The sequence below is a fragment of the Schistocerca cancellata genome, chromosome 2, assembly GCF_023864275.1.
Source record: "Schistocerca cancellata isolate TAMUIC-IGC-003103 chromosome 2, iqSchCanc2.1, whole genome shotgun sequence".
Taxonomy (NCBI): Eukaryota; Metazoa; Arthropoda; class Insecta; order Orthoptera; family Acrididae; genus Schistocerca; species Schistocerca cancellata.
Window position 1 is genome coordinate 590,725,339 of NC_064627.1, and position 16,909 is coordinate 590,742,247.

Genomic DNA, 16,909 nt, shown 5'->3' on the forward strand with positions numbered 1-16,909 from the left:
CTCTTTTTATTTTTACTTTTATTTTTTGAGAAAAGCATCGAGAAGCGCGAATAATAAGCAAGTAGCCATATAACCTGTTTACAGTTATTTTCATCGGGATACATAATGCAAAAATACAACTTTTAAGTGTATTATTGCGAAATTCCTGTTATTGACAGTCTATTCGTGAGTTAGCTCGCATTCAGTGGGGTGAAACCTATCAAAGAAGCAAGCAAAACACAAATATTTCTTGCACCATGCGCAACACACAAACGAAATCTCGCTGCACTGACGTGTTGTCCCATATATTGCACGGAAAACATATCTGATTCATGTTGCTGAATACAGTTCCATCAGACATCAGTTTGGATGCGTATCAAGTGTATAAAAGTATATCTTGAAATACGCAGAAAGGCACATAGAGGTATTCGACTGAAACATAGCCATGACCAAGATTGTAACTGGGGTCGACAGCATCGTCGTCTACCACCTTGACAGCTCGAACGGTGACAGTGCTCGGCCGGTTACTTACGTTTACTGGTATCAAAGCTACAGCATGAAAACACAAAAATGTTAATAAACCCGAAGATCATTAATTTTGGAACGCGTAGAAAGTAAAGCATATCAGTCGGAAGAGTGGTTTGAACACCACAGTGCTTTAATAGGCACGGTCTTGTTGGAGGTGGTACGCCGTTGCTTTCCTCCGACCTTTGAGCTGACTTACCTAGCCAGTTGATAGGGGAAACTACAGTTTAACATGTCTTTCGGACCACAGTGCAACTCGGCATTTTTCACATCAAAAAACACCGCCCGAGGGGAAATAAGTGTAAAATGGCTCATAAAAAACGTGGGACTGACGAGAGATCGAACCTGAGACCTTTATATCCGTAGTCTTGCTCTTTATCACCTTGCCACCATGCAGCCAACACTGTGGTTTTTGCTTGGCATTAAAATTAGGATCTCCGTTTGTGCCTGCGTTGGCACTTGCGTGTCCCTTAGGAGACCTTATTTTTGGGATTACCCTCGTATACGTGTGTGTAAACGCCTTCCAATGCCCACTCAAGGAAGACAAGGATACACAGTCTAGCTTCAATATTACAAATACGCCTCAGTTTGTGGATGAACGCAGACTTAGGTTGATAATCATTCTGAATATTTAGCAGTACTGTACCCATTGGTGTTAAACTCGTTTACAACCAATGATTCCTACAGCTACAGGAGCACTATTTGTGATACCTCTCAGACAAAATACTTGCGCAGTGCTGTCAGACGAAAAGATCAACCTGATACTGTGGGAAGGTTGTTTTACAACCTTCGTACCTGGATAAAGAGCTTTTATTTTAGATACCTGTGAACGTTGCTGCATAAGACGATTTAAGAAGAAACTAAATTCCTTCAGCTACGCCAATGTTTAAAGAAATCGTCTGGTTTGTGAATCGTTTACCGGTCGTATTCTGCCGCATTTCGCTGGTTGGAAGGCAAAAAGTTTACTGACAAATTTCACAGAAGGAAAAGGGGGACGAAATGTCTCCCACTGGAAGGTCATGTTGTTTTATTTAAATGATTACAAAATCAGGTAAAACGAACAGCGAAGTTGTCAGTATAATCACATTACTGTTGTCAGTAAGGTGTTGCACCGCCCAGGGCCTGTAATGATAAAGGTCCCGTTTAGGTCAGGCGTATTGTATACAGAAGTGTAAGAAAGAGCACCAGTAAATTCTACAATCCGTATGCATTGCATACGCACAGAAATTACTGTTACAGTGTACTTATGGACCCCAATGAGTGAATTGCATATTTTCCGGTGAGAAAGAGCACTGGCAAACAGTCTTCGCTACTTTAGGTTACTTAAACTGGTCGACCAAATCATATCGAAGAACTGACAGCGACGTATATCGGAAGGCAGTAAGATCCCTTGGCTTTCGATTCGGCAGCATTCGACAGCCATTTCTAGGCGCAAGTAAATGAAGAGAGGCAGCGCGTTTTTGTTATCAAGTAACGTCTTCATCAATTACTTTAGTTTTAATGTGATCTACGAGTGATTGCTGATGTTTGAATTTAACATGAAAAGGGTTCCGTAGACAGGGAAAGAACCTGTTCTTGGGCAACTACTTCTACAATGACCAAAAGGAATGATCTTCAAGCACATGGGTTAAAGCAGCGGTATGAAGAAAATGATAGTAATAATGACGGTAATAAACGAATTATCCGGTAACTTCACACTTCACAGTGGATTTTCTCGAACTAAGAAATTTGCTGAATTAGTGAAAATTTCCAAATGGCTTCACATCGAGGCTATGATGCCTAAAAGAGTCTTTACATCCTGCTGACATGAGAATAGCGTAATCTCCACGTCAGAAGCTTGCTTCTACTTAACCATTTAATAGACTCGCATTTTTTCCACCGTGACTAATTTTGTAAGCTAAGCACATCATCCGTTTCAGCACACGCCTGGCGTTGGGAAATGTGGCCACAATGGTCTGGTGGAACGAACTATCACAATAACAATGCGTGGGTTCAGGCATTTACTTTTAAGAGGAACAAACAGATTTACTTTACCTCTGTTAACCTCAAGCGAAAGATGTTATAATCCAGAATACGCATTACACATAATGTTCCTTCATTACCAAATGGGCAGAGCCCGTTTACTTTGGGAAATGACGTAAGTGGAGGTCATGATCAACAGAAATACTGTCGCCAGTAAACTTACTTACATTTGAAAATTTTGTTTTATTTGATGAACCGATAGCCATTTAAAGGAACAGGGCTCTTATTTTACTTGTACTTGATTGAACTAGAGACGTTGAAAAATTTGGTGCTGGACTGTGATTCGAATTCGTATCTCCTCTTTCGAGGATCTGAATTTCTCGGAACAGTGTAGTTCAATCACTTCGTTCCTTTTCCCTAGACTGCAATATTCTCTCGGTCTCCTCCAAAGGTAACTATGTGGCTCCGAATCCTGATCCAGTACAAAATTATTCATAATTTCATTTCAAGCCCTATCACGTGCACACTGGCCCGCTAGTGAAAATTAACGTGCATTTTTAATGGCTGTTCACGTGTTGCCAACAACTTCTGGTCAAACACGCACACATCTTACTGTTGGTAAGTAAGCAGTTCATACGTAAGCTATACTCGTGGACGATAAACAAGAACGGTAGCAGTGCGGTTCGATTGCGCTCAGGCACAAAAATTTGTATCTTTATTTTAGATTAAAACACCTAGCAGCTGGCAAGAAAAAACCGATACGTAACATTTGATTTTACTTAGTTAACAATTCGATTACGTGTTGGGTTCGTATCACCGTCACAGAATTTCATATCATGCGCTTGATCTTTAAATGCATACACACTTTGTTACTTCTGAATTGAGGTGTATCAGACATCTTTCGTGGTTAGTTAACAGAGATGAAAGGATCTTGATAGGAGTACCGGTTTATTACAAAAACTGTCGTCTTTTATTTTCCAGTTTAAATTTATTTACTGACATACGCGAAAATTTCGGTAATTCATGACTGTTCATCGCTAGTCAACAATATGATATGATCAGATTAGATTAGATTAATATTTGTTTCATAGATCATGAATACGACATTACGTAAGGATGTGGAACGTGTCATTTTAATGAAAGATTTCTTTACATACAAGTATTCAATTTCTGTACAACAGTTTTTTATCCTCTCTCTCATTCTTTTTTATTTTTATCTCTCTCTCTCTCTCTCTATCTCTCTCTATCTCTCTCTCTCTCTATCTCTCTCTCTCTCTCTCTCTCTCTCTCTCACACACACACACACACACACACACACACACACACACACACACACTCTTTTTATTTTTGTTTGTTGTGCTCGACTATCGGCGAGGCACGGAAACGTCCATGAATGAGTTTCTTAGTTTTGCGTACAGTTACGAAAGAAATATAAAAACAACAATTAGAGTTACTGATTTATGATAATTAGTTAGCTGTCAGTTCTGAGTATTATTAGTAACTACGCTCCAGTCCCTAAACATAGTTACAGAAATGCGAATCAGACGCATTACATATTCCAGGCCGTAGCAGCCTCGTCTTTGAGACGCCAGCTATGGTTACTTCCCAGCCCGCTGTAGGATCACATCGGTTCGTCTTCTTCCTGCTGGTACTGTAACTGAGATTTGGCAACAAGGCAAGGTATGTTTGGCAACACTGTGATCGACGAGTTACTTCCTAGTGTGCACGGAATTAAGCCTCAAAGTTCACTTGATATTTCCTGTCATTTCCATTGAATAATCTGAGTTGTTATCGCTTGAGGTGTAACAGAAGATCGTAGATTTACCGTTTTCAGCCCAGGAAAGTTGTTGCACGTGGAAATCGCAACTAATCTCTACCTTTAAATAGCGTATTACGAGTTCTAGCCACCATTGGCCTTGTAGGAGGAAGTTACTACACATACTTCTTCGCTGGCCTTCTGGTGGCGCGCAGACCCGTGGAAAAGCATGTGTTACGTTTCGCCGTTCCAGCCTCGCTAACTGTAACGTTTTTATACAATCTGTGAAAGAGCTACAAGCAGTGAGATCAAGCATCGATAAGCAAATTGCAAGAAATACTTTCAGCTCACAGTGCAATGGTGAAAAACTTACAATGCTGCACAACAGGTAAAGCCTCTTTCCGCTGCTGACAAGCAAATTTTGGGTTTCTAGGAATACATAACTTTATTTACGAAATGCCACATTTCCATACCAGTTGAGTATGACACAGCATACCAATTAAACACAGACCCAATCGAAATCTAAGTGAGTAGAATTTTACTAATTAGTGCCGATAAAGGCACGCTTGTGTACTGATACTCAGTTTTATTAAAACAGACTTTCGTCGTAAGGTTATCGTGGGTAGTTTTATTTCATTTCTTATAATACAGTGCACAATTTTCTTAAGGTTTGTTTTAGTGTTGTTAAAACAATACTAAACATGAGAGAGAAATTAATCATCAACGATATATGCGAATTCTCTGATGTTATCTATAACAGTCTGACAATGCACATGCAGTTTATTGATTACATGCATGTAGAAAACTTGTTCTGAGTTAAAGCTGTCGAACAAGGTTTGAAGAAGAATAAAATGCCACTACCAGACGACAGCTAATGTAGAAAATACTTTTCTGACTTTTTTGGCAGGATGTGCTCTCCCCAGACATAATACAAAAGCTTCGAGATGCATCTGCTGACTGGCCGTCTATTAAACCTGAAAAAAACTAAATGTCGCAGAAGTTAGCCCTTTTTCCACATACGTCTATTTTGGGTTGAGAAGTGAAGGGAATTATGTTCAAAGTTCCATTAAATTGATAATTTCAGCAGACAGCAGAACAGCGTTTTAAAAAATGTAGCAGCGGGTGTAATCGACAGCGCGCGACGCTTACCGTTACGCTAGTAGCTAGCAGCTCCATAAGTCAACAGTTCCTCCAGATCTTCCACATTCCACAGTGCTGTGTGAGAATTCATAAGGCCGGATCTAGACTTCTGAGAGGCAGACAGTTACAACTTTTATTTTGCACTGCGCGACGGTTTCAACAAACAGATAGCGCAATAGAGTAGCTCAAATGGAAAGGAACACTTCCTATTTAAATTTCTGCATCCTACACTGTTGGCAGTTCTTTGTAGGTGGCAGTTACGTTATTTTATTTCGGTGATTACAAAAGAGAGTCGAATGTTTGCACTGGATAGCCGGCGCAGCTAGTTCATGGCGATTCGGTCAACCAAGTAAATGATTGTACTGCATGCTGCAAACTGTTGTGGGTTGGCAGGAGAGCCAACACCGGGTTACTAGAGGAAGCCGAAAGGCACGCGTTTTAGCTCACGCAGGCTGGCGTGAGGTCTGGAACAGGACAAGGAAATTAGAATTTAGAAAAAACGGACGTAGCTGGTGGAATACTTGACTTTAATCCATAACTGGTGAACGTCGCTCTTGACTGTACATTATTCACAATATCAATAGTAACTGAACGTGGCGCCTTGCTAGGTCATAGCAAATGACGTAGCTGAAGGCTATGCTAACTATCGTCTCGGCAAATGAGAGCGTATTTTGTCAGTGAACCATCGCTAGCAAAGTCGGTTGTACAACTGGGGCGAGTGCTAGGAAGTCTCTCTAGACCTGCCGTGTGGCGGCGCTCGGTCTGCAATCACTGAAAGTGGCAACACGCGAGTCCGACGTATACTAACGGACCGCGGTCGATTTAAAGGCTACCACCTAGCAAGTGTGGTGTCTGGCGGTAACACCACACAAACCACTTCAGGGAGCCTGTGTGTCAGAGTTCTCATCGAGTGTGCCGCATCGGTGTTATGATAGGAAAATGAGTAACAGAGAAGAGGATTTGGTGGTCTGTTGGATTGGTAATAGGTTCATATTCTGACGGTCTAGGTTCGCTTCCACCTTCCACTGACGATTTTTGATAGGGAGAGACAGATTCTGTTAGCTTCTGGCTAGGCCAAGTGAAGAAGGTATAATGGAATTGTGGTCTGAAATTAACATTAAACATGATATTCCTTCTCTACCAAGTAAACGTTAAGTTGAACCACAATAAATTCAGGGGTGGCGAAATGTAGAAACTCTATCACCAGTATCCTTTCTTATACTAGTTATTCATTTCTAGTGACGAAACAAACGCTATGTAGGGTCACAGGACACTTATTCCATCTTTTATTTGAGCTTCTGTATGCCGATAAAATTGGTTCTGAACTGGAAATGCAACTCAGACCACCCTTAACGCGGTATTTGATCCCTTCGTGACAATACAGCTAGACTACAATTTGTTGTTTGTTCAAAACTGCAGATTGCTCAACATCTCCATATATTGCGCGTGAATGGGTTCGAATCTTCGCCGGGCACAAAGGTTTTCATTATGAATTATCAAGCTCTAGCATGAGAACACCCTATAAGCTGGTGGGTAATAATTTTGATTTTTAATGCATTTTCATTCGGTGTCAACACTAACGAAATCTGACGTTTTTTACTCCCAGTGAGACATATAACTATTTGCGAGTTCACTGTAAGGTCAAGGATGTTATTCCGAGCTGCTGGTGGAGAAAATTTCAGTAGGTGACGTCTATTTGTGTGTAGTCATCAACGATATGTGTGGGGTTCGATTCCCAGTCAGCACTGAACTCTTCGTCATGTTATTTCTAGTTCAAACATGCTCACATGTCGCTGCTCGTGTAACAGACCCGTATTTAACGTTCGTTTTCTCTAGAATATAACAGCGATAGGTGCCGGGTTGAAGTCCTGGGAAAGAAAAAATTAATGTTTCGTCTCGTCATTTCATTTAAAACATCTAGCTACTGCCGAGAAAATCCGATACGTCACAGTTGATTGTGCTTCGATAACAATCCGATTATGTTCTGTGTTCGAATCCATGTCCAACACAAAGCTTTATCTCACGGCATTTCAAGTAAGTTACTTGTGAAGAAGCAATATCTAACATCTCTCGTAGTTCTTTACAGGGACAATAGATGCTGCGTAGGAATTCTCGTACGTTAAAAATGTTTACGTTATGTAATTTAAAGTTGATATTTGCTAACTGATACTGTCTAAAATCGATGTATATCCCTCTCTGTATGCCTAGTCAGGAATGGCTGTTAGTTTCCGTCAGTCACGAAATCTTAGTCTGCATGACCTGGGTTTGAATCCATATGCAGAACGAGACAGTTCGTCGTGTCATTTGAAGTTCATACATACTTTCAACTGCTCGTGAATAATTTAAATTTTTAATGTAATTTTGTGTTAAATAACAAGTACGGTATGTTACTTTGAAGAGGAAATCATGAATACGACGAACTTACTACGTGCATTATCTATCTGACATAATAATGAGAGTGGTAACCTTTCAGGTATGTGATTTATTGCTATAAATGTGAGTTTACAAGCCTTCAGGACAGTCTTATCTATGATAAGGTGTTCGCTAATATTTCTAATATCGTGGTATTACTTTACATCTTGAGTTATTGCGATACAGAGCAGTGTTTTCTAGTGGTGACCTGTTGGAACTATTTTCAATAGTCAAACGACTGTACCAAGGAGCGATTAGAGGATCTGCTAGACGGCTGCGTTATGTGGGTTGCATGCGAATCAGGCGAAATGCAATTCAGGTCGTTCGGATACTTTTGAGCATGACTGTACCTCCACTCCGCGCCGGTGAAAACCAAGTAGATGTCGATTAGCTACAGGTCCGTACGCACGACGAGATCCCTCCTTTTAATGTTCTGTTTAGGGGTTCACATCCCCCAGTGGAATGTATAGGGTTTGTGTGGGAGAGGAAGGAAATCGGTTACTGTGAAAGGATATGCATTTCCACGGAGGGGATAGCTGCGATCTCGTGAGCAGTCTGTAATCTTGGTGAGTACCTCCCTCACGCAATTCTTGTTGGGAAGGGGCAGCCACTCAGAAGACGGCTCGTCTTCCTCTCTCTCGGTCTCCATGGGCCTTTCTTCGGCGGTCTGTGTACGTGCAGAGGCTGATGCGGCGACCTTTCCAAGGGGGCCGTCTTCTCCCAGTCGGCGGGTGTCCACGACTCCATGACCACCTCCACACCACCATGCGTTGCAGTATCGTCCAGGAAGACCGTCGTATGCGTTTCCGCGTCCACCCCCGGACAGGGGGTGGGAGAGGGAGGGGGGGGGTGTCGGCACGTCTTCAAGTGTCATGCGAGTTGCGAGGGCCCGGGCTACCCTCATTTTTGTCACCTCGCAACGCATCTCGTCCATTTCCGCCCTGAGACCCGCCCTCTCCTCAACCATGGCGGATTTGAGTACGGCAACGGCGTCGTTGGTGGCTTTCCGCAAAGTTTCGCGGAACCTACCGTCGTCGTCTTCGCGGTGGCGCGGCCCGCTCCCGCTGCTTAAATAGGAGGGCGTGGCGCCCGCCTTGTCTTCTTGGGCCACCTCTTCATGTGTGGAGAACCCGTTTCTGCCGCTTCCATGACTTCAGGTAGCCGAAGCTGCGCGAATTTACCGCGTGCGTGCCGCCGCAATTCACGCTCGAGGCCGCGGTGCCCCTTGGTTTGTCGCAGTTGCGTGTATGATGCTGTTTCCCGCACTTCACACACGCACCCGCGTCCTCGCAGGTCCTGGCTGTGTGTCCCATCTTCTGACACTTCTAGGCAGGAACCGCAGCGGGTGCGGACGGCGTAGGGAACACCAGACACCTCCCAGGCGTAAATATGGGACACGGTCAGCTTGTCAACCAGTCGCAGGGAACACGTGATAAAGACGCCAAAGTACGACCTCGAAATATTGAGGCAGTATATCCAATTCCACGAGATGACACTTAAAACCAGTTTGTCTCTCAAGCGTGCCGTGGCATTGTAGTAGTATTTGTCGTTGTTGTAGAAACAGTGGCAGTAGTAGTTTTATTTTTACGTGGGCCACTTTTACAAGGATACTTTACATCTCATGGTGTTGCGGTTTAAGAACACAAAAGCATATTTACATACTGGTTTATTTTCACAAGGAAAGTACAGGTAGTCGGCCATGGCCTTATGGCAGGAACTATCCTGAGGTTTGTCTGCAGTAATTTGAGGAAACCACTCAAAATTTAAATCGGGATGGTCAGACTTAAACTGAAGCGACCGTCCTCCAGAATACAAGGCCACTCTGTTTGAAACAACGCATCCTCATTTGATTTATCCCTAGTGTACAGTACTGCGTTGCTTATACCCTTACATTCTTGCAAAGACGCTATTTAATACCATAAAGAGCTAAATTTTTCATTCATTTCTCCGTACCGATCTTCGCCCAAACTACCACAAGCTATCTACATTTTAGTTCATATTATAGAATGGCATAGGTGTTTCATTATTATCATTTACATGTATTACTTTTTCACGAAACGCTGTGTTATGTAATTAATTTTTCAGTATATTTGTATCGCGCAGGCAAGATCATCCTCCATGTTTGTGTAGTAGTAAACGAGAGTGTTTTTGATGTGCATAACTGACTGGTAAATGTATTCATATGGTTATCATTGAAATTCCAAATATTCTGAACAGATCTTTACAGTGAGCTCGAATACTGTTTTTAGTTCTTACTCTTATGTCACTCTTCTGTAGTTTGTAAGTTGTGTTTATATTGTGCACATCTGTTTCCCATACAGAATCCCATAACTAAAAACTGGTATAATTAGCGCATATCTAAAAGTCATTGGTTATTACACATTGATGACACGAGTCTAATACAAACATCAAAAAAACTTTTGCATCACCTCGGTTCCGAGAGTTCCGGAACCTGTACAGAAAATTGGAAATGGGATCAACATTAACTACATTTTCGCAATTTTCATTGCTCATGAAAACTACACATTGCATGTTGTACCACCATACAGCGAGACCTTCAGAGGTGGTGGTCCAGGTTGCTGTACACATCGGTACCTCTAATATCCGGTAGTACGTCCTCTTGCATTGATGCATGCCTGTATTCGTCGTGGCATACTATCCACAAGTTCATCGAGGCACTGTTGGTCAAGATCATCCCACTCCTCAACGGCGATTCGGTGTAGATCCCTAAGAGTACCTGGTGGGTCACGTCGTCCATAAACAGCCTTTTAATCCATCCCAGGCATGTTCGGTAGGATTCATGTCTGGAGCACATGCTGGCCACTCTAGTCGAGCTATGTCGTTACCCTGAAGGAAGTCATTCACAAGATGTGCACGGTGGGGGCGCGAATAGTCGTCCATGAAGACGAATCCCTCGCCAATATGCTGTCGATATGATTGCACTATCGGTCGGACGATGACATTCACGTATCGTACACCCGCTACGGCGCCTTCCATGAGCACCAGCGGCGTGCGTCGTCCCCACATACTGCCACACCAGAAACAGAAGGGAACCTCCATCTTGCTGGCCCCTCTGGAGAGTGTGTCCAATGCGTTCAGCCTGACCGGGTTGCCTCCAAGCAAGTCTCCAACGATTGTCTGGTTGAAGGCATATGCGACACTCATCGGTGAAGAGAACGTGATGCCAATCCTGAGCGGTCCATTTGGCATGTTGTTGGGCCCATCTGTACCGCGTTGCATGGTGTCGCGGTTGCAAAGATGGACCTCGCCATGGACGTCGGGAGTGAAGTTGCACATCATGCAACCTATTGCGCACAGTTTGAGTCCTAAAACGACGTCCTGTGGCTGCACGAAGAGCGTTATTCAACATGGTGGCGTTGCTGTCAGGATTCCTTCAAGCCATAATCCGCAGGCAGCAGTCATCCACTGCAGTAGTTGCCCTTGGGCGGCCTGAGAGAGGCATGTCATCGACAGTTCCTGTCTCTCTGTATCTCCTCCATGTCCGAACAACATAGCTTTGGTTCACTCCGAGACGTCTGGACACTTCCCTTGTTGAGAGCACAAAGTAACAATGCGGATGCGATCAAACCGCGGTATTGGCCCTCTAGGCATGTTTGAACTACAGAAAACACGAGCCATGTACCTCCTTCCTGGTGGAATGACTGGAACTGATCGGCTGTCGGTCCCCCTCCGTCTAATAGGCGCTGCTCATATGTGATTGTTTACATATTTGGACGGGTTTAGTGACATATCTGAACAGTCAGAGGGACTGTGTCCGTGATACAGCATCCACAGGCAACGTCTATCTTCAGAAGTTCTGGGAACTGGGATGATGCAAAACTGTTTTTGGTGTGTGTGTAAAGAAACATTATGTCTCTTCTTTTTCAATTTGTACTTAACAGTACATACTAGTGTCGAAAACACACAATAAGTGTGAAGAGAAAATCTAAAAGATTATTTGAGGCAAGTTTACTGTATTATGTGTTCACATTTACAAAGACAGTGGCTTTACAAAACATTATTGTAACTGCTAAATGCTTGTAGTGGAGCCTTCTTTCATAAACGTCGGTCTTGTTCACGTATTATTATAATGTGCGATCACTACGGACACACATTAATAAAGTGCCAAATATGATAGCAGACTCGCATATAGACTTTATATCTAGAATTGATGAAGCGCCGGCCGGTGTGGCCGAGCGGTTCTAGGCGCTTCAGTCTGGAACGCGCGACCGCTACCGTAGCAGGTTCGAATCCTGCCTCGGGCAGGTTAGTTAGGTTTCAGTAGTTCTAAGTTCTAGGGGACTGATGACCTCAGATGTTGGGTCCCATAGTGCTCAGAGCCATTTGAACCATTTTGAACTGATGAAGCCTTCCAGTATGTTCAGATCGGGGCTCTGGGCAGGCCAGTCCATTTCAGGGATGTTGCTCTCCACAAACCATAGCCTCACGGTTGTTACTTTATGACGTGGTGCAGTGTCATGCTGAAACAAACAATCATCGTCTCCAAATCGTTCCTTTACTGTATGCAGTACACAATGATGTTCATATCCTTCCTCATCTAGCGTTCATTAAACGCAAGAATGGGACCACACTCACAAAAAACACTCCCATACCACAACGCGAACTCTCCGTACTTCACTGTTGGCACTACACATGATGGCACGTAAAGTTATCCAGGCATTCGCCAAACCCAAACCCTCACATTTTTTGCCACATGGTACCACGTCATTCGTCAATCCAAATCACTTATTGCCAGTCATCCACGGTCCAATGGTGTCGCTCTTTAAGCCATCTCGGTTAGCATCGACTGCAGAAATGGGTGGCTTACTAAGAACTGTACGACCATTGTACCCCATTCTTCTTAAGTTCCTACGGACAGTAACTGCGCTAGCTGGACTGCTTGTAGCACTTTGGAACTGAGGAATGGTCCCTTCCGCTTTACAACCGCCCTTCGCCCTGCTCGATGGTCCTTGTCCGTCAGAACATGAGGTCTGCCTGGCCTTGGTTTAGCTGCAGCTGTTGCTCACTGTTTCAATTTCACACTAACATGAGCCATAGTGAACTTAGTCAACCTCAGAATGATTGAAATGTCCCTGATTAATTTGTTACTCAGGTCACATCCAACGTCTAGTCCAAATTCTACCGAGCAGTGGTTAGCACACTGGACTCGCATTGGAGAGGACGACGGTTCAAACCCGCGTCCAGCCATCCAGATTTAAGTTTCCCGTGATTTCCCTAAATCGCTCCAAGCAAATGCCGGAATGTTTCCTTTGTAAGGGCGCGGTCGATTTCCTTCCCCTTCCTTGGCATCTTCCGAGCTTGTGCTCCGTATCTAATGATCTCGATGTCGACGGCACATTAAACCCAAAATTACTTATTTCATTCCTTAGTCCAAGTTCGAAGTCACTGAGCTCATCTGATCGATCCATTCTGCTGTTGCTGCTTCTCTACTGATGACACAGTACTCCCCGCCCACTTTCATACTGGCGACTCTGTCTCTCTTGACGTCTGGGGTTCAATTCCGCATAACATAGGGGTGTCTGGATACTTTTGGTCAGGTAGGATACAGTGCTCGACTACTGTTTGTTAACGGCTTTCTCTTCTTCCGTGTTCATTCCGGACTAATGTGAGCTTATGGTACTTTGGATTCATTTCCTAGCGAACTGTCGACTATGTGAACTTACTCGTCACAAAGCACTCGAAACTTGAAATTAGTTCCAGCGGCCACCGCGTCACTGTATGCCTACAGACACTGAAGGTTTGTGAGCTAAACACAGTAAGATGGTAAAACCTAAATGTTGAGTAACCCAATACATCACTGCAATCTCTCCCGACATATTCCAGCATTGTTTGAGGAGCACTCAATGGACGTGAATGTGACTTTGTGGCCGCCACACTTTTTTATCTCACTCCCTGTTGTGTGCATCTGGAACGCTGTTGTTGTTGTGGTCTTCAGTCCTGAGACTGGTTTGATGCAGCTCTCCATGCTACTCTATCCTGTGCAAGCTTCTTCATCTCCCAGTATCTACTGCAACCTACATCCTTCTGAATCTGCTTAGTGTATTCATCTCTTGGTCTCCCTCTACGATTTTTACCCTCCACACTGCCCTCCAATGCTAAATTTGTGATCCCGGAACGCTATCAAGTCACAATTGATTACCCTGGCGCCAGGACAACCTGCCTTCGTGAGCTGTCGTCAGCAGTTGATCGCTCATGTGCGAGGGGCGTTCAATAAGTAATGCAACACTTTTTTTCTGAAAGCAGGTTGTTTTTATTCAAGATCCTAATACACCACATTATTCCCCACTCTTAGCGCTATAGAACCTTAGTTTTCAACGTAATCTCCGTTCAATGCCACGACTTTAAACCACCTTACTGGGATCCCACATTGTACTACTCTACAGGGTGACGTCGGAGCCAACGTCTTGCTGCATCAATAACCTCCCCATTATCCACGTAACGCTTTCTGCGGACTGCATTGGGCCAAACGGAAGCCCAAAGGCGCGAGATCAGGGCTGTAGCGTGGCTGAGGAAGAACAGTGCAGTGAAGTTTTGTGAGCTCCTCCCGGATGCGCAGACTTCTATGACGTCCTGTGTTGTCGTGGAGAAGGAGAAATTCGTTTGCACTTTTGTGGCGACGGAGATTCTGAAGTTCAACAGTGCAGGAGTCACTGCTGTGTACGGCAGGCCGGCAATCGGGGGATCGGATTGGTTTGCGCGACCTCATTGCGATGGCTACAGACGCCTCGCCCACCGATTCACCGTATTCACTGCCAGGTCTCCGTAGACATTCTGCAAGCACCTATGAATATCTGCGATGCTATGGTTTTCCGCGGAAAGAAATCTAATGATAGCTATTTGCTTAGAACCCATCTCTGTTACAGACGCCAATTTGAAGGTTATGTATAGCGCTAGCAGCTATCGGAACTACACTACTGGCCATTAAAATTGCTACACCACGAAGATGGCGTGCTACAGACGCGAAATTTAACCGACAGGAAGAAGATGCTGTGATATGCAAATGATTAGCTTTTCAGAGCATTCACACAAGGTTGGCGACACCTACAACGTACTGACATGAGGAAAGTTTCCAACCGATTTCTCATACACAAACAGCAGTTAACCAGCGTTGCCTGGTGAAACGTTGTTGTGATGCCTCTTGTAAGGAGGAGAAATGCGTACCATCACGTTTCCGACTTTGATAAAGGTCGGATTGTAGCCTATCGCGATTGCGGTTTATCGTATCGCTACATTGCTGCTCGCGTTGGTCGAGATCCAATGACTGTTAGCAGAATATGGAATCGGTGGGTTCAGGAGGGTAATACGGAACGCCGTGCTGGATCCCTATGGCCTCGTATCACTAGCAGTCGAGATGACAGGCATCTTATCCGCATGGCTGTAACGGATCGTGCAGCCACGTCTCGATGCCTGAGTCAACAGATGGGGACGTTTGCAAGATAACAACCATCTGCACGAACAGTTCGTCGACGTTTGCAGCAGCGTGGACTATCAGCTCTGAGACCATGGATGCGGTTACCCTTGACGCTGCATCACAGACAGGAGCGCCTGCGATGGTGTATCAGCAACAAATCTGGGTGCACGAATGGCAAAACGTCATTTTTTCGGATGAATCCAGGTTCTGTTTACAGCATCATGATGGTCGCATCCGTGTTTGGCGACATCGCGGTGAACGCACATTGGAAGCCTATATTCGCCATCGCCATACTGGCGTATCACCCGGCGTGATGGTATGGGGTGCCATTGGTTACACGTCTCGGTCACCTCTTGTTCGCATTGACGGCACTTTGAACAGTGGACGTTACATTTCAGATGTGTCACGATCCGTGGCTCTACCCTCCATTCGATCCCTGCGAAACCCTACATTTCAGCAGGATAATGCACAACCGCATGTTGCATGCCCTGTACGGGCCTTTCTGGATACAGAAAATGTTGGACTGCTGCCCTGGCCAACATATTCTCCAGATCTCTCACCAACTGAAAACGTCTGGTCAATGGTGGCCGAGCAACTGGCTCGTCACAATACGCCAGTCACTATTATTGATGAACTGTGGTATCGTGTTGAAGCTGCATAGTCAGCTGTACCTGTACACGCCATCCAAGCTCTGTTTGACTCAATACCCAGGCGTATCAAGGCCGTTATTACGGCCAGAGGTGGTTGTTCTGGGTTCTGATTTCTCAGGATCTGTGCACCCAAATTGGGTGAAAATGTAATCACATGTCAATTCTAGTATAATATATTTGTCCAATGAATACCCGTTTAACATCTGCATTTCTTCTTCGTGTAGCAATTTTAATGGCCAGTAGTGTACATTGCATTATAAGGACTGAACCAGGAATATTCCAGTATGTCCCACAACAGATTCCACGTTCGTTTCAACCGAAACTGACCGAGAAAAAAGTGTTGCATTACTTATTGATCGCCCCTCGTATAAGCTGCTCATCCCTTTCGTTTATTGTTTACTTAGGCCATTCCATCATATGCAGTACAGTATGCTAGATGATACTGAACGTCACACAACTCTAATTTTTACAGATAAAAGTAATCATATGTACAAACGTTGAAGTTCATGTATTCACTAAGTGAACAGAAGCAGTGTTGTTGCAGATATTCTCTCTAATAGATCTTTCAAATGCGTTTATATTTAACATACACATTAACTCACATGGCAACTTGAAAAGTTTTATTCCCATATAGTATGCATAAGAGGCAGTCAGATGAAATCGAGACACGTGGAAAGAAAGTAAGTTCGTAAACTGATTATTATTTCAATAGCAATCGCCATAGCTGTTAATACATTTATCCCACTGCGATACAACATGGTCAGTTCCTTCTTGGAAAAATGTTGTGTCGAAACAATCTTGGCAGTATGTGGTTCGTACACATGTTTCCAAGGTTGTTTCGAGTACGTTGATAAAGTTCCGCTGGGAAGCCCTTACACAACATGCGTACAGTACTGCTCTCTCCCCAAGCCATAGCCATATTTCTGGAGCCTTGAAGAAAGACATTCGTGGCCGTCGATTTGCTTCGGACGAAGAGCTGCACACCTGGATGCAGTCATGGTTCCGTAGACAACCGCAAACATTTTTCCATGAAGGCACTGACCATCTTGTCTC